The following is a 20,296-nucleotide window of genomic DNA, read 5'->3' as shown; positions in this document are numbered from 1 at the left end:
AGCACTGTAGCTTGCTGGTCGTTGAGTGAAGCTGGGTCTTGATGTTGAGATGGAGATCTGTGAGAGATTTTCGCCGTTTGGTATTACGTGGAGCTGGGAGGTCTCTTGTGGACCAGTGTCCTGAAGTTGGCTCTCCCACCTCAGAGGCACAGCCCTGATGCCTGGCTGGAGCACCAAGAGCCTTTCATCCACACGGCTCAGAATAAAAGGGAGAAAAAATGGAAAGAAAGAAAAAAAGAGGATAAAATAAAATAAAATAAAGCAATTATAATAAAAAATAAGAAAAAAAATTATTAAGAGTAAATTTATTAAGAAAAAAAAATTTTTAATTTTTAAAAATAGATTTATTAATTTTTTATACTAAAAATAAGAAAAAATTATTTAGAAAAAATTTATTAAGAAAAAAAATTTTTAATTTTTTAAAATAAAAAATATGAAAAAACTTATTAAAAATTTTTTAAAAATAGAAAATAAGGAAAAAATTATTAAGAAAACATTTATTAGGGAAAAAAAAATTTTTAAGCCAAAAAAAAAAAAAAAAAAAAAAAAAAAACGGACGGACCTAACCCTAGGACTAACGGTGAGAGCAAAGCTATACAGACAAAATCTCACCCAGAAGCATACACATCTACACTCACAAAAAAAAGGAAAAGGGGAAAAGTTAATATATCCTGCTCCCAAAGTCCATCTCCTAAATTTGGGATGATTCGTTGTCTAGTCAGGTATTCAACAGATGCAGGCACATCAAGTTGTTTGTGGAGCTTTAATCCGCTGCTTCTGAGGCTGCTGGGAGAGATTTCCCTTTCTCTTCTTTGTTCGTACAGCTCCCGGGGTTCAGCTTTGGATTTGGACCCGCCTCTGCATGTAGGTCCCCTGAGGGCGTCTGTTCCCCGCTCAGACAGGACGGGGTTAAAGGAGCAGCTGATTCGGGGGCTCCGGCTCAGTCAGGCCGGGGGGAGGGAGCGGTACGGAGGAGGCATGGCGAGCCTGCGGCGGCAGAAGCCGGCGTGACGTTGCAGCAGCCTGAGGCGCGCCGTGCGCTCTCCCGGGGAAGTTGTCCCCGGATTACGGGAGCCTGGCCGTGGCGGGCTGCACAGGCTCCCGGGAGGGGCGGTGTGGAGAATGACCTGTGCTCGCCCACAGGCTGTTTGGTGGCGGCAGCAGCAGCCTTAGCGTCTCATGCCCGTCTCTGGGGTCCGCGCTGATAGCCGCGGCTCGCGCCCGTCTCTGGAGTTCGTTTAAGTGGCGCTCTGAATCCCCTCTCCTTGCACGCCGCGAAACAAAGAGGCAAGAAAAAGTCTCCTGCCTCTTCGGCAGCTGCAGACTTTTTCTCGTGCACCCTCCCGGCTAGTTGTGGTGCGCTAGACCCTTCAGGCTGTGTTCACGCAGCCAACCCCAGTCCTCTCCCTGGGATCCGACCAAAGCCCGCGCCTCAGCTCCCAGCCCCCGCCCGCCCCGGCGGGTGAGCAGACAAGCCTCTCGGGCTGGTGAGTGCTGCTCGGCGCCGAGCCTCTGTGCGGGAATCTCTCCGTTTTTCCCTCTGCGTCCCTGTTGCTGTGGGATCCGCGCTGATAGCCGCGGCTCGCGCCTGTCTCTGGAGCTCGTTTAGGCGGCGCTCTGAATCCCCTCTCCTTGCGCGCCGCGAAACAAAGAGGCAAGAAAAATTCTCTTGCCTCTTTGGCAGCTGCAGTCTTTTTCCCGGACTCCCTCCCGGCTAGCACCGAAGCCCGAGCCCCAGCTCCCAGGCCCCGCCCGCCCCGGCGGCTGAGCAGACAAGCCTCTCGGGATGGTGAGTGCTGGTCGGCACCGCTCCTCTGTGCGGGAATCTCCGCTTTGCCCTCCGCACCAATGTGGTTGCGCTCTCCTCCGTGGCTCTGAAGCTTCCCCCCTCTGCTACCCGCAGTCTCTGCCCACGAAGGGGCTTCCTAGTGTGTGGAAACCTTTCCTCCTTCACAGCTCCCTCCCACTGGTGCAGGTCCCGTCCCTATTCTTTTGTCTCTGTTATTTCTTTTTTCTTTTGCCCTACCCAAGTACGTGGGGATTTTCTTGCCTTTTGGGAGGTCTGACGTCTTCTGCCAGCGTTCAGTGGGTGTTCTGTAGGAGCAGTTCCACGTGTAGATGTATTTCTCATGTATCTGTGGGGAGGAAGGTGATCTCCGCGTCTTACTCTTCCGCCATCTTGCCCCTCTCTCCTAAAGTAGCATTCTTAATGTTTACTCTCAAGCTACTGTTTCTAACAGTATCATCTTGTTAAATATTTCTTAAAGCCTATTTTGTCAAAGCTGTTCAAAATACTCCTCCCTCTGAAGAAGTTTGAGGCATTTTTTGGCGGGGGCATTATGTTTGATATTATTTTCTCCAAATATGTTTTAAGAGATATGCCAAAAACTCTCTTACATAACCGTATTTTTACTTCTGCCTTGTCTTTCATATATATGAGTATTTTTTAACAGTATATATTCATCTTTATGTTGCCTTAAAAAATAACAATTGCCAGAATAACTTTATTATTATTTTCTATTTATTTTCTGATCCTTACCAATGGACTTTTTAGTTGTATGTTGTATTGATTCTCTGAATTCATCATACATATGTTTTGAGCTCTTTTGTTTGGAGACTATGATTAAATTCTCTATTTCATTTCATTTTATGGAGACTATATTCTGAGGAGTTTTGTCCGTAATATACTTGTTATTTTTCATTAGTTTCAGGGAGTAGAGGAGGTAGAGATGTGTTTCCTCTGTTATTCAGACATTCAAGGTGAAATTCTGAATAAGGCATTATAAGGGTAATACCCATTTCTGAAAGACACTTTACTGTGGACGATGATTATGGGAGCACTCTAAAGGAAAGTATCATTCTGTATTACAAAGATTTGTTAGGAAAGATGAAAAACTATTAGAAATGTTGATGTAAATAATTTCTTAATTTAGACTGTCTATGTCACCATGCTTTGTGGCCACAATCAAAATATCATGGAACTTGTTTCACACACAAAAAATTTTAATTTGGAAGTACAGATGAAAAATTGTCAAATAAAGAGAATCTAGTTGATGTATAACTGGCTGGCAGCACCTTACAAGTTTCACATGAGCAAAATAAGACTCTCAGATTTGTGGGTTCTAGTAATTGAAGCCATTATTTGACTAAATGCATAAAGGATCTAAGGAAAAATTCTTAGGAACAAAATATATCAGAATTCAAAATTTATTCATTTTAACTTGATATGCTGAGAAAGAAAATTGATAACAGGCATTATTTCAGGCTGCTCCAAAGTTGTAAATTTACACTAAAGTAAAATTATTCACTGCAAAAATTACTCAGAATGTTTAGGATAAGGACAAAGCAAGTTAGATATCTTTAAGATGTTTTAATCAAGCATTGGATGTGAGATAATTTATTAATCTCACCTTCAAATACAGGGTATTCTGTACTTTTAAAAAATGGCAAAAACACTGTTCAAGATTTGACTTTCCAATTTTTGTTTTTACCTAACCCCAAAAATGCTTTTACTTCATACTAAGGAGGTTAACATTAAGAGATCCCAACTATCATTTCATTATTGTTATTGGTGCCTTTTAGAAGATAAAGCATGATCCCTGTCAACATATATACGAAACATTCCCATCTCATTTGCAAACCATCTCTTCCCCAGATGGTTAAGCATACCCAGTTATCTTGAATTACTAGCTCTATTTTAGATGTAGGCATTTTCTGGCCTTTCTGAAACTTAAGCATTCTCATTTTTATGTTCTCTATTTGGAATACTCTGAGTATACAGTTTTATATAAAGTTAAGATAATAAATATATTATAACTAACTTATTCAGTGTAAATGGAAATTGAAATTCATCTTATTTGGCTAAAATTAATTTGACCAAAAGCAACTTGGTAAGCATAAAATATATTAATCAACAATAAGTATCCTGAAATATTGATGCTTTGATTATTCTTAATTTTGATGCAACAATGTGGACTTACATAAAACTCTTTAGTCATTTTACATATACTTGTAGTTTTCTTGTATTCAGAATTTTACCATATTTTAAGAATATTTTTGTTTCTATTTTAATTTTTAAACAGTAATTTCTCATATTTGTTATTACAAATATTTAAAATCACTAAATGCCTACTAAAATCACCAATGTCTACTAAAATCACTAAATGTCTACTTTGTACATGTGAAACTTGTAAGGTGCTTCTTCCTGTTATTATCAACTTGGGACTTGATTGTTATGTGTTGAAAATTTTGAGGATTAATTACTAGAAATATCTATTTTTTTGTAAGGTTATCTTTTATCTATCTATCAACCATTAATTTTTTCTAATTATATATAAAATGAATATGGAGAGAGAGAAAAAGGTATTTGAAAGTCTATTTATCAATTTCTGGAGGGCAGAGTGAGAATATTACTTAAATGCTCATTTTGTCCACTTATATTTTGTTTGCTTTACTTTTGTTAAAATACTAAAAATGATATAAACTTCTGAAGTAATATTCTTCTATGATACAATATTTATTTGGCCTAGTCTATTCCCTATTGTTATACATTTATCTTATGGAAGCTAATTGTGCGTTAACTATACATATCCGAAAAACTAATTAATGTCAAATATTTTTTGTTTACTTACAGATGCTTAGATATCTACATGCAGTTTGTGATATATACATATTACTTGGCTCTCTGACATGAACCAATTCAAAAATTGGCAGAAATAGCATGTAAATAATGTGGATTTTTAACTGGATAAGTGATTAACTACATTAAGAGATATATTAATAACAAACAAATGAGGTCAATTTAGTTGAAGGGCATTGTAGTGGAAAAGTAAGAATAGGAAGTAAACAAATTTTATCTGTGCAGTCAGGAATTCTAGATGACCATAAGCTGCTAACTGGACACAGGTGGCTGTTTTCTCAGGAGAGCACTTCATAATAGGTTTTAAATGAGAAAATGAGAATCATCAGTTTTAGATACTTTTGAAATCTCACAAGTGTGAAAGCCTTCATACATCATAACTGAAATAATGGGAAGTGATTAATAAATGTCATTGACATAAATGAGTTGCCAGATGCATCTAATCCTCAAGTGAGCAGGAAAAAAAAATGCAAAAGAACTTCATAAAATGTGTCATAACAGATTGTGGCAATTTATGTTAAACCAAAGAAATGATTTCAATTTCCAAAATAAAGTACTTTTAGAAAGGTAAGTTATTTATTTTAAGAATATAACCAAGTTCCATATTTTAGCATTTGAAGATTATATTTTGTCTTCTATCTCAAAGCATAATTATAAACAAACCAAAGCAATAAATGGACAAAAAATAATAAATGCCTCAATTAACAAAGACAATAATGGAATGTATAAATGTAGCCCAGTTAAAATAATAAGATATAAAAAAAAAACTCTTAATAGGAGTATCTGTTTACTGAGAAATTTTTTAAATAATTTATTTGATTTTAATTTGAAAGCTAACTACTAATTTAGTTAACTTATGCTATGATGCATGTCATTGGGTGGTTATTATTAAATTTAAATTTTAGAAAATCTTGTTACAATACCAAGTTTTGCTTTTCCTAAGGGAAAGCCAATCTCAGGCAATAACTGAACATTTTTAAAATTAATTAATCTATTTATTTATTTATTTATTGAAGTATAGTTGATTTACAATATATTAGTTTCAGGTGTACAATATAGTGATTCAAAAATTTTATAGGTTATGCTCCATTTAAAGTTATTACAAAATAATGGCTATACTTCTCTGTGCTGTATAATATATCCTTGTTGCTTATTTATTTTATACATAGTAGTTGGTATAAATACCCCTATTTTGCCCCTCCCCCTTCCCTTTTCCCAATGGTATCAACATTTTAATATATTTTATGAAGAATCTTTTTTTTTTCTTGTGTAGCTGAGCCACAATAAAAGAATAATAAAATCATATTTAATAAATAATAGCAATTCAGCCATTTTACTAATCAAGTAAATTTTGGTCTCATGTCAAATAAACAGTATGACTCTCAGTGCGCCTCAGTTCCAAAAATGGCGATTTCCTGGTGGCACAGTGGTTAAGAATCTGCCTGCCAATGCAGGGGACACGGGTTCAAGCACTGGTCCAGGAAGATCCCACATGCCGCGGAGCAACTAAGCCTTTGCACCACAACTATTGAGCCTGCGCTATAGAGCTGGCGAGCCACAACTACGGAAGCCCTCGTGCCTAGAGCCTGTGCTCCACAACAAGAGAAACAACTGCAATGAGAAGCTCGTGCACTGCAACGAAGAATAGCCCTCGCTTGCCACAACTAGAGAAAGCTCGTGTGCAGCAACAAAGACGCAATGCAGCCAAAAATAAAATAAATAAATTTATTTTAAAAAAAGTTGTATTATTTAAAATATTCACCAATGTTTACATTTTATCTTTTATTGGTGGGCATGATAGAGATTTTCTAATTAGATCGGTGTCCCAGCCCCAATATTTTTGGGTTACTGGTGACTGATCCAGACATTGGAATATTTTATATGCTCTGTAGTTTACTTAATATGTAATGAGTATGACATGCATTGTGTTACTTGGTTTAATCAGTTTTTTGTTTAAAAATATATTTTTAACCATTTATCATATGTGCATGTGTTTTTTTGTGTATCTTTGGGATTTACCAAACAGAAGACACTGTATTCTGAGTAACATAAAGTTATATAAAGTGTGGTGTTCTTCAACTAAAAGCTTTGAAACAAGTAGAAACTGGTAATTTTCTCTACTTTAGTATTAAATATAGATAACTCTAAAATCAATTTTTTCAAAATAAAACTGGCTCTTAAATGCTCATTTAGTAAACTCATCAGTCTGCCACCTGAATCAATACACTCTAAGTGAAACTGATTATCATCTCTCCTAAAATACCTATTTTTTCTGATTTTCCTATCTCCTTCAAAAAGGGGATAATCTAATCTTTTGTTACCTCCTTTGTGTTGGCTGGAATATCACTTGATTGCTGAAAGTAGAGGAGCCATTTTGAATGATGAGTTAGCCTTGGGAACAGAAATAAGGCACCAAGGAACAATGACATGGATGGGACTTATATTTTTTGTGTTTCAGCAACATTCCATCAGTGTCTGATTTTTATAAGTAAATCATGTAAAACTTCTATTTTACCAAATTATTTTCTTTTTGTCACTCACGTTTAAGCATATTTTTTTCACAATATGCATAATTCATTTATTATAATCTACCATCACAGCCATCACAACCAACCAGAGCCTCCTGTTTCTAGTCCCACATCTGAGCAATGAAAACCCTTACGCTCTTTGTCAAAGCAGTGGAACCAGCAGTTATTTCCAGAAGAGTATGCTTTGCTTGGCACTGGAGCAACTCAGAACAAGGCTATAACTCATCAGTCCTAGAGAAATGGCAGAGTAAATACCATGGCTGAGAAAGCAGACACAACAGTGGAAATGTAAAACACCCTTTAGGGGTTCTGCAAACCCTGGAGTGGGAGTATCTTGCTGTGAACTGGAATTTCTACATAAAATTGGGACAAGATAAAAAGTAATGTGGGTTTGATTTGTTTTACTCATATGCATTTGAGAATTAGGCTGACCTACAGTTTTTGCTTTATTTAATCAGTTATAATGTTACTTTACCTAGACATTATCATACTAAGTGAAGTAAGTCAGAAAGAGAAAGACAAATACCATATGATATTACTTGTATCTGGAATCTAAAATATGATTCAAATGGACTTATTCACAAAACAGAAACAGACTCATAGACATAGAGAACAGAATTGTGGTTGCCAAGGGGGTGGATAGGGGGAGGGATGGATTAGGAGTTTAGGATTAGCAGATGAAAACTATTATGTATATGTATAACTGAATCACTTTGTTGTACAGTAGAAATTAACCCAACACTGTAAATCAACTCAACTTCAATAAAATAAATTAAAAAAAGAATGGCAGTAGCATATTTATTCCTATGAGTTCAAATGCATACATTTAATTTTGCTATGCAGTATGTCCCCTACATATGAACCTTCAAATTATGAATTTACAAAGATGCGAACGTGTGTTCCATCAATGTCAGGTGTGAATGAAATTGCAGCTTGCCCTCCATCTCCCACTGCTGAAGAGCCTTCAGCTCTACCATCTCCAATTTCCTCTCCCTCCTCCAGTCAGTAACTCTTCTTGCCTGTTCACTTGATACACAGACCAGCGCCTGTATGCCAGCTGTTGTACTATACTACTGTATTTTTCAAGGTACTGTGCTATAAGATTAAAAATGTTTTCTTTATTTTTTTTTCATTTCTGAGCTTTTTTTTTTTTTGAATTTTATTTATTTTTGTATACAGCAGGTTCTTATTAGTCATCCATTTTATACACATCAGTGTATACTTGTCAATCCCAATCTCCCAATTCATCACACCACCACCACCACCCGCCACTGCTTTCCCACCTTGGTGTCCATACGTTTGTTCTCTGCATCTGCGTCCCATGTCATCTGCAAGCAGTAACAGTTTTACATCTTCTCTTCCGATTTGGATTCTTTTTATTTCTTTTTCTGCTCTGATTGCTGTGGCTAAAACTTCCAAAACTATGTTGAATAATAGTGGTGAGTTTGGGCAACCTTGTCTTGTTCCTGATCTTAGAGGAAACAGTTTCAGTTTTTCACCATTGAGAACGACATTGGCTGTGGATTTGTCATATATGGACTTTATTATGTTGAATTAGGTTTCCTCTATGCATACTTTCTGGAGAGTTTTTATCATAAATGGTTGTTGAGTTTTGTCAAAAAATTTTTCTGCATCTATTGAGATGATCATATGGTTTTTGTCCTTCAATTTGTTAATATGGTTTATCACATTGATTGATTAGTGTATTTTGAAGAATCCTTGCACTCCTGGGATAAATCCCACTTGGTCAAGGTGTATGATCCTTTTAATGTGCTGTTGGATTCTGTTTCCTAGTATTTTGTTGAGGATTTTTGCATCTATATTCATCAGTGATATTTGTCTGTAATTTTCTTTATTTGTGATATCTTTTTCTGGTTTTGGTATCAGGGTGATGGTTACCTCATAGAATGAGTTTGGGAGTGTTCCTTCTTCTGCAATTTTTTGGAAGGGTTTGAGAAGGATGGGTGTTAGCTATTCTCTAAATGTTTGATAGAATTCACCTGTGAAGCCATCTGATCCTGGGCTCTTGTTTGTTGGAAGATTTTTAATCACAGTTTCAATTTCATTACTTGTGATTGGTCTGTTCATATTTTCTATTTCTTCCTGGTTCAGTCTTGGAAGTTTATACCTTTCTAAGAATTTGTCCATTTCTTCCAGGTTGTCCATTTTATTGGCATAGGGTTGCTTGTAATAGTCTCTTAGGATGCTTTCTATTTCTGTGGTGTGTGTTGTAACTTCTCCTTTTTCTTTTCTAATTTTATTGATTTGAGTCCTCTCCCTCTTTTTCTTGATGAGTTTGGCTAATGGTTTATCAATTTTGTTTATCTTCTCAAAGTACCATCTTTTAGTTTTATTGGTCTTGCTATTGTTTTCTTTGTTTCTATTTCATGTATTTCTTCTCTGATCTTTATGATTTCTATCCTTCTGCTAACTTTGGGATTTGTTTGTTCTTCTTTCTCTAGTTCCTTTAGGTCTAAGGTTAGATTGTTTATTTGAGATTTTTATTGTTTCTTGAGGTAGGCTTGTATAGCTATAAACTTCCCTCTTAGAACTGCTTTTGCTGCATCCCATAGGTTTTGGATCATCGTGTTTTCATTGTCATTTGCCTCTAGGTATTTTTTGATTTCCTCTTTGATTTCTTCAATGATCTCTTGGTTATTTAGTAACATATTGTTTAACCTCCATGTGTTTGTGTTTTTTACGTTTTTTTCCCTGTAATTGATTTCTAATCTCATAGCGTTGTGGTCAGAAAAGATGCTTGATAATGATTTCAATTTTCTTAAATTTACTGAGGTTTGATTTGTGACCCAAGATGTGATCTATCCTGAACAATGTTCCATGCGCACTTGAGAAGAAAGTGTAATCTGCTCTTTTGGGATGGAAAGTCTTATAAGTATCAATTAAATCTATCTGGACTATTGTTTCATTTAAAGTTTGTGTTTCCTTATTAACTTTCTGTCTGGATGATCTGTCCATTGGTGTAAGTGAGGTGTTAAAGTCCCCCACTATTATTGTGTTATTGTCGATTTCCTCTTTTATAGCTGTTAGCAGTTGCCTTATGTATTGAGGTGCTCCTATGTTGGGTGCTTATATATTTACAATTGTTACATCTTCTTCTTGGATTGATCCCTTGATCATTATGCAGTGTCCTTCCTTGTCTCTTGTAACATTCTTTATTTTAAAGTCTATTTTATCCGATATGAGTATAGCTACTCCAGCTTTCTTTTGATTTCCATTTGCATGGAATATCTTTTTCCACCCCCTCACTTTCAGTCTGTATGTGTCCCTGGGTCTGAAGTGGGTCTCTTGTAGACAGCATATATATGGGTCTTGTTTTTGTATCCATTCAGCAAGCCTGCGTCTTTTGGTTGGAGCATTTAATCCATTCACGTTTAAGGTAATTATCGATATGTATGTTCCTATGACCATTTTCTTAATTGTTTTTGGTTTGTTTTTGTAGGTCCTTTTCTTCTCTTTTGTCTCTCACTTAGAGAAGTTCCTTTAGCATTTGTTGTAGAGGTGGTTTGGTGGTGCTGAATTCTCTTAGCTTTTGCTTGTCTGTAAAGATTTTGATTTCTCCATGGAATCTGAATGAGATCCTTGCTGGGTAGAGTAATCTTGTTTGTGGGTTCTTCCCTTTCATGACTTTTGTGTATCTTGCCACTCACTTTTTGCTTGTAGAATTTCTGCTGAGAATTCAGCTGTTATACTTATGGGAGTTCCCTTGTATTTTATTTGTCATTTTTCCCATGTTGCTTTCAATAATTTTTCTTAGTGTTTAATTTTTACCAATTTGATTACTATGTGTCTCAGAGTGTTTCTCCTTGGGTTTATCCTGTATGGGACTCTCTGCACTTTCTGGACTTGGGTGGCTATTTCCTTTCCCATGTTAGGGAAGTTTTCGACTATAATCTCTTCAAATATTTTCTCTTGTCCTTTCTCTCTCTCTTCTCCTTCTGGGACCCCTATAATGCGAATGTTGTTGCGTTTAATGTTGTCCCAGAGGTCTCTTAGGCTGTCTTCATTTTTTTTCATTCTTTTTACTTTATTCTGTTCTGCAGCAGTGAATTCCACCATTGTGTCTTCCAGGTCACTTATCTGTTCTTCTGCCTCAGTCATTCTGTTATGTATGACTTCTAGTGTATTTTTCATTTCAGTTATTGTATTGTTCATCTCTTTTTTTTGTTCTTTAATCCTTCTAGGTCTTTGTTAAACATTTCTTGCATCTTCTCGATCTTTCCCTCCATTCTTTTTCCGAGGTCCTGGATCATCTTCACTATCATTATTCTGAATTCTTTTTCTGGAAGGTTTCCTAGCTCCACTTCATTTAGTTGTTTTTCTGGGGTTTTATCTTGTTCCTTCCTCTGGTACATAGCCCTCTGCCTTTTCATCTTGTCTATCTTTCTGTGAGTGTGGTTTTTGTTCCACAGGCTGCAGGATTGTTGTTCTTCTTCCTTCTGCTGTCTGCCCTCTGGTGGATGAAGCTATCTAAGAGGCTTCAGCAAGTCTCCTGATGGGAGGGACTGGTGGTGGGTAGAGCTGGCTGTTGCTTTCATGGGCAGAGCTCAGTAATACTTTAATCCACTTGTCTGCTGATGGGTGAGGCTGGGTTCCCTCCCTGTTGGTTGTTTGACCTGAGACGACCCAACACTGAAGCCTACCAGGGCTCTTTGGTGGGGCTAATAGAGTACTCTGGGAGGGCTCATGCCAAGGAATACTTCCCAGAACTTCTGTCAGTGTCCTTGTCCTCACATTAAGACACAGGCAGCCCCCACCTCTGCAGGAGACCCTCCAACACTAGCAGGTAGGTCTTGTTCAGTCTCCTGTGGGGTCACTGCTCTTTCCCCTGGGTCCTGATGCTCACACTACTTTGTGTGTGCCTTCCAAGAGTGGAGTCTCTGTTTCCCCCAGTCCTGTCAAAGTCCTGCAATCAAATCCCACTAGTCTTCAAAGTCTGTTTCTCTAGGAATTCCTCCTCCCATTGCCAGATCCCCAGGGTAGGAAGCCTGACGTGGGGCTCAGAACCTTCACTCCAGTGGGTGGACTTCTGTGGTATAAGTGTTCTTTAGTTTGTGAGTCAACCACCCAGCAGTTATGGGATTTGATTTTATTGTGATTACGTCCCTCCTACCATCTCATTGTGGCTTCTCCTTTGTCTTTGGATGTGGGGTATCTTTTTTGGTGAGTTCCAGTTTCTTCCTGTCGATGATTGTTCAGCAGTTAGTTGTGATTCTGGTGTTCTTTCAAGAGCGAGTGAGCACACTTCTAATCCGCCATCTTGAACCAATCTCTCCTGTTGTCTTTATTTTTTGTGTTTGTTTTTTATGTATTATTTGTGTGAAAAGTATTATAAACCTATTACAGTACAGTACTATATAGCCGATTGTGTTAGTTAGTTTCCTAGGCTAACTTTGTTGGACTTATGAACAAATTGGACTTACAAATGCGCTCTCTGAACAGAACTCATTCGTGTGTAGGGGACTTACTATATTTTGTAATATTTTATATAGCTCATTTTTTCCCTAGAAAATTTGAAATGAAATGTAGGAAAAATACGTTGTACCTGATATATTATTTAGGGTATTTTTCCTCTGTATTTTATTCTCTCAATTTCTGTTCAAACTTCTTTTTTAAATATGGCTATGCTTTTTTTATATAAATGTTTTAGCCCTTATATATGGGTGTTTGATTCTTGTTTAGTTTTTTTTTATGTGGGGTAAAGTAGGGGTCCAACTTCATTCCTTTGGATGTGAGTATTTAGTTGTCCCAGCATCATTTATTATTTATTTATTTACCACTCATTTTTTATTTTCTTTTTGAATTGCCTTGACACTCTTGTCAAAATCAATTGCCCATAGATGCAAGGATTGTTTCTGGATTCTGTATTACATTTCATTGACCTATATATCTGTCATTATTCAGATATCAACCTGTGTTGATTACTGTAGCTTTATAGTAAATATTAAAATAAAGATATGTGAGTCCTCCAACTTTGTTCTTTTCAAGATTGGTTTGCCTGCTCAAGGTCCTTTGCATACTTATATAAATTTCAGTATCAACTCATCAATTTCTTCTAAGAAGCCAGCTGGGATTTTGATAAGAATTGTGTTCAATCAGTAGATCAATTTGTAAGTGTTGTCATCTTGACAACATTAAGTTTTCCAATTCATGAACATTGGATGTCTTTTCATTTATTCAGGTCTTCTTTAATTTCTTTCAAAGACTTTTGCATTTTTTAGTGTACAAGGTTATTTCTAAGTATTTATTCTTTTTAATCCTACTGTAAATGGGGATTTTTTAAATTTTATTTTTGGATTTTTTATTGCTGCTATATAGGAATATAATTGATTTTGCTTATTGATCTTGTATCCTGTATTCTTGCTGAACTAATTTACTTTGCTCTTTTTTCAGCCTGTCTATGTGAATTTCCTATAATTTTCTATATACAAGTTCATGCCATTTGTGAATAGAATTTCCCTTCTATTCCTTTCCAAACTTAATGTCCTTTATTTCAGTTTCTTACTTAATTGCCCTGACACAAACCTTCAGTAAAATGCTGAATAGAATTGACAAGAGTGAACATCATCTTCTTGTTCCTAAACTTAGGGGGAATGATTGCAAGTTTTCACCATTAATGTGGTGTTCTCTGTGGGTTTTTGGTAAATGTCCCTTATCTTGGTTATATTCTGCAGTCTACTTTAGGTAGAACTTGCTCCACATGTTTGCTGAGAGCTCCTGTCCTTTCTGCTCCTGCTGCTGTCACATGAGGCCTTCGTGTATCTGGTTCATATCAGCTGACATTTCTTCCTGTTCAAATCTACAATCTCCCGTTGTTCCATAGCCATCCTTCAATATGTCTGCAATCCTCTCTCAGAAGCAGGGAAAATTTCATCTGCTTTATGCTACCATTCCCAGGTAGGAAGGAAGTATCAACGGTGGTGGTGAGATGTAGGAGCACTCCTACATAAGGACAGGAGATTAAGAAAGATTAAAGTAAAATGTCTTCTTTTAATATAATATTTCATCTTACTCTTTCATGCCCATGCCCAGCATGGCGTCATTTCTACTTTGACATGTCTTCTTGAGCTGTCTTTGATGTCTTTTGTCAAGGAATGGCTGTATTCACTGCTAGATGCTGAAAGCATGACACAGAGTATTCACCTGAACATCTCATATTGTGATAGTGATTAAGTTAGGTATCACCCCAAGACTCTGTCAACAGGGTAAAGGGAGGGCCTAGGGCAGCATACACTCTTCACCTCTCTTCCTTTTTTCCAGGTTGGATAGCATCCTTTTAATTTGGAGATGGGAGTAGGAATAGATAAAAACAAGCACCCAAGCTAGTTTGTGCAGCTTGAATATATATAGTCGAACTTAACAGCTCTCTATTTTCATTACTCTAGGAGGTAATGAAAAAAGTTAATCCTTTTTCTAGGATTGAAAAAGATCTTGCTGCTATTTATGTCAAAGAATGTTCTGCCCATGTTTTCCTCTAAGAGTTTTATAGTACCCAGCCTTACATTTAGGTCTTTAATCCATTTTGAGTTTATTTTTGTATATGGTGTTAAGGAGTATTCCAATTTCATTTGTTTACATGCAGCTGTCCAGTTTTCCCAGCACCAATTATTAAAGAGACTGCCTTTTCTTCATTGCATATTCTTGCCTCCTTTGTCATAGATTAGGTGGCCATAAGTGCTTGAGTTTATCTCTGGACTTTCTATCCTGTTCCATTGATCTATATTTTTGTTTTTGTGCCAGTACCATACTGTTTTGATGACTGTAGTTTTGTAGTATAGTCTGAAGTAGCCATTTTTGAAAACAAAAATGAAATAATGCCATTTGCAGCAACATGGATAGACTTCAGAGATTGTCATACTGAGTGAACTAAGTCAGACAGAGAAAGACAAATATCATAGGATATCGCTTATATGTGGAATCTAAAAAAAGGGTACAAATGAACTTATTTACAAAACAGAAATAGAGTTACAGATGTAGAAAACAAACTTATGGTTACCAGGGTGTTAGGTGGGGGGGGGGAGGGATAAACTGGGAGATTGGGGTTGACATATACACACTACTATATATAAAATAGATAACTAATAAGAACTTACTGTATAGCACAGGGAACTCTATTCAATACTCTGTAATGGCCTATATGGGAAAAGAATCTTAAAAAAAGTGGATATATGTATACATATAACTGAGTCACTTTGCTGTACACCTAAAACTAACACAGCATTGTAAATCAACTATACTCCAATAACAATTTTTAAAATAAATAAATAAATAAAAGCTCTCTAGCTCTCTTCTCTGGTGTCATTTTAACATTCTCCTTCTCATACAAATCCTTTCTCAATGACAGAATACAGGAAGACCATGGAGTAAATAAAATGCATCAATTAATAACTCTTTATCTCTTTCTCTCTCTCTCTCTCTCTCTCACACACACACACACACACACACACACACAAACACATCCCTAAAGTCAGGTTTGGTTGAATGTAGTTGAAGTTGAACTGAGAATTATCTAGAACTCATGAAGTTAGAAGGTTTTATTTGGGAATAACTGGTAAAATTAAAATTCTAATGAACATTACCTCAAAAGGGGTAATTTCATCTTATATCAATTTGTTTTGTAAGAAAAAAAATTAGCATCAGAATTACCATTCTTATAGTGCTTTGTCATGAACTATCAAGTAAATCCTCTTTTTTATTATTGATTAAAATAAGTGTCCTGTAGAAATGTAAATTCCTCTAATGGAGTGCAATCTGTACATTAAAAAAAAATTGTATTTATATTGTATAATTAGGCTTATTTCTACAATGGAAGTACATAATTTTTTAATAGTATGGGACCTGGGCATAGAGAGAGGGTTACTAGATTAAGTGTAAAATAGTCAGTTCTTATATTAAAAAAAAAAAAAAACTAACCTATTTTCCAATCCCTCTAACTTTATTTGTAGTCAACTTATACTCTTCCAGAGTTCTAGTCAAACATAAGTTATGGTTTGCCCATTTTTGTCCTACAAAATTTGTTCCTTATAGCTCCACAAATATGTGCTTCCCGAAGCTAACTGTATTCTCCATTAGACTTGTTGTCAGGACCCAAAGTCATGATAATTACAGGATGACTGTTCAATGCATACTCCTTGATGACAAAAATTAACGAGACTTGGCATTGCCTCAACTTATGGAGGCCTTAGTTGAGCTATTATATTATTATGATATCTACTGATATTTGGTAAATCTTGTTGTGATACTGATTTTTTAAAATCTAAATCAAATTATAAGACAATATATTTTATTACCACTATTCCTAGCAACAAATATTAACAATATTTTTATTTGAAACATCATCATTAATCTGATTCTATCAGGTTTTTTTTTTTTTTAACAGAATAAAGCCATAAACTATATGTACTTGCTGAAAACTAGGAAACTATTAGGAACTGTGACCAATTACTTCACTTCAAGATTTTTGGATTGGCTAAAAAGATGCTGGCCTGGCACTGGAATGACACACAATGGCATAGCTGTATCTCACAAAGAAGTTGTCTACTGGGGTGTTTCTTAGGTCTTCCTTAGCATTTTCTTTTATTCAAGAGCAGCTTATTTCCCATCTATTTGGAAAGCGAAAGCAGAGATTTCATTACAGGGCTATTGGACACAAGTTGCAAGCTCCATTTTTAAGAATTTTGTTGTTGATATTTCTGTACTCACCTCTGGCAATTATAAAAATACGATTCCAATTAAATGTATCCACATAGCACACACATATAGGTGCACATGCACACATGCACATACACACAAACACATTCACACAAGCATGCACACACCTTTATGTGAGATGTTTTCAAAGACTGGTTACACAGGATCCTTTTGCTCTGAGATCCTGTTTCTTTTTACTTTCTGCCACAAGGAAATTTGATTAACCCTGCCATTGATCTTCCATATAGTGAAGTTCTGTCTTTTGAACTCCAAATATAAAAACAGAGCTTAAAGAAGAATGGAATTGGTAAAAACCTCACGTCTTCCCAATGGCCCTTAAGAAAGTTTTGTTATGGGATGAATACCTGTTCTTGTATACACCTCACTTTGTTGAGGCATTCTTTTTTTAAGAATATTTTAATTGAGGTTTACTTGACATACAACACTGTATTAGTTTCAGGTATAAAACATAATGATTTGATATTTGAATATATTATGAAATGATCACCATAATAAGTCTAATTAACAGTTGTCACTATACATACTTACATATTTTTTTTCTTATTATGAAAACTTTTAAGATCTACTCTCTTAGAAACTTTCAACGATGCAGACAGTATTATTAGCTATAGACACCATGATGTACCTTACATCCCCATGACTTACTTATTTTAAAACTGGAAGTTTGTACCTTTTGACTCCCTTTACCCATTTTGCACATTCTCCCAACCCCTGTCTCTGGCAATCACTGATCTGTAATCTGTTCTCTTATCTATGAGCTGGCTTTTTTTTCTTCTTTATTTTCTTTTTTTAAAGATTCCACATATAAATGAGATCATATGGTGTTTGCCTTTCTCTGCTTGACTTATTTCCCTTAGCATAATGCCCCCAGGGTCCATCCATGTTGTCACAAATGGCAAAATTTTGTTCTTTTTGTATTTCTGAATAATATTCCACTCTGTATATACACAAACCACATTTTCTTCTTTTAAACTTTTTTCTAATTCATTTAAGATTTTTTTGGTATAGTTGAACTACAATATTATATTAGCTTCAGGTGAACAAAATAGTGACTCAGTTTTTTAAACCTTATGCAAAGTTATTACAATATTATTGACTATTTTCCCTTTGCTATACATTAGATTCCATTGACTTTATATTATAACTTATAGTTTGTAGCTCTTAATTCCCTTCACCTGTTTCACCCATCTGCCCTAGCCTCTTCCCCACTGGTGATCACTCATTTGTTCTCTGTATCCATGAGTCTGTATCTGTTTTGTTATATTTGTTCACAAGTTTTGTTTTTTAGATTCCACATATACATGAAAATGTTCAGTATTTCTTTTTCCTTGTCTGACTTATTTCACTGAGCATAATACACTGTAGGTCCATTGAAGTTGTCACAAATGGCAAGATTTCCTTCTTTTTTATGGCTGAGTAATATCTCACTATGTATATGTATATAGTGGGATATACACACATACATATATGTTCATATATATATATATATATATACATATGCTGAACTTCTTTTTTCATTCATCTATCAATGGCTATGTAAGTTGCTTCCATATTGTGAATAACGCTGCAATGAACAAAAAGTGGATGTATCTCTTCGATTTAGTGTTTTGTTTTCTTAGAGTAAATACCCCAAAGTGGAATTGCTGGATTGTATGGTAGTTCCATTTTTGATTTTTTGAGGAAACTCTATACTGTTTTCCATAGTGGTTGTACCAGTTTATATCTCCACCAACAGTGCACAATGGTCCCCTTTTCTCCACAGCTTTCCCAACACTTGCTATTTTTTCTATTTTTGTTAATAGCCATTCTAACAGGTGTGATTCCTCTAGCTTATTATTTCTCAACATTGCTTTAGTTGTTTAAGATCTTTTGTAATTCCATACAGATTTTATGATTTTTATTCCCCTGTGAAAAATGCCTTTGTCATTTTGATAGGGATTGGATTAAATCTGTAGGTTGTTTTGAGTAGTATGAACATTTTAACAATATTAATTCTTCCAATCCATGAGCACAAAATATCTTTCCATTTATGTGTCTTCTTTAGTTTCTTTCATCAATGTCTTATAATTTTCAGGGTACAGGTGTTTCATCTGCTTGGTTAAATTTATTCTTAGTTATTTTTTGATGCAATTGTAAATGGGATTGCTTTCTTAATGTCTCTTTTGATAGTTTGTTATTAGTGCATAGATATGGAACAGATTTCTGTATATAAATGTTGTATCTTGCAACTTTACTGAATTCATTTATTAGTACTAACAAGTTTTTGGTGGAGTCTTTAGATTTTTCTGTATATAATACCATGCCATCTGCAAATAGTGACAACCTTTCTTTTCTATTTGGATGCCTTTTTTTCTTGCCTAATTGCTCTGGCAAGGACGTCCAATACTATGTTGAATTAAAGTGGCAATAATGGACATCCTTGTCTTTTTCCTGATATTAGGGGGAAAGCTTTCAGCTTTTTAACCATTGAGAATTATCTTAGCTGTGGGTTTGTCATAAATATAGAAGCACATTCCCTCTGTACCCACTTGTTGAGAGATTTTATTGTAAATGGATGTCGAATTTGTCAATGCTTTTTCTGCATCTATTAAGATGACTGTATGATTTTTATCCTTAATTTTGATAATGTGGTGTGTTATATCAATTGATTTGCAGAAGTTGACTCATCCTTGCATTCCTGAAATAAATCCCAGTTGATCATAGTGTATAATCTTTCTAATGCATTGTTGAATTTAGTTTGCTAATATTAGGTTGAGGATTTTTACATCTATGTTCATCAGATATATTGGCCTTTAATTATCTTTTCTTGTAATCTCTTTGCCTGGTTTTGGTATCAGGGGAATATTGGCCTTGTAAAATGAGTACATAAGTATTTTCTCCCTTCTATGTTTTAGAAGAATTTGAGAAGGATTGCTAATAATTCTTTGAATGTTTGGTATAATTCACCAGTGAAGCTGTTTATACCTGGCGTTTTGTTTTGGGGAGTTTTTTGATTACTGATTCAATCTCCTTACTACTAATTGGTCTTTTCAAATTTTCTATTTAATCTTGGAAGAATATATGTTTCTAGAAATTTATCAATTTCTTCTAAGTTGTTCAATTTGTAGATGTATAATTGTTCATACAGTCTCATGATTCCCTGTATTTCTGTGGTATTAGTTGTACTGTTTCCTCTTACATTTCTGGTTTTATTTATTTGAGTCCTCTCTATTTTTTTCTAAGGGAGTCTACCTAAGGTTTGTCAATTTTGTTTATCTTTTCAACAAACTGGCTCTTGGTTTCATTAATTTTTTCTATTGTCTTTTAGTCTCTATTTCATTTATTTCTGCTCTGATATTTGTTATTTCTTCTTTCTACTAACTTTGTACTTTGTTTTCTTTTTCTAGTTCCTTGAGGTGTA

The sequence above is a fragment of the Eubalaena glacialis genome, chromosome 6 (assembly GCF_028564815.1).
Source record: "Eubalaena glacialis isolate mEubGla1 chromosome 6, mEubGla1.1.hap2.+ XY, whole genome shotgun sequence".
Lineage (NCBI taxonomy): Eukaryota > Metazoa > Chordata > Mammalia > Artiodactyla > Balaenidae > Eubalaena > Eubalaena glacialis.
Note: the sequence above shows the minus strand (reverse complement) of the source record.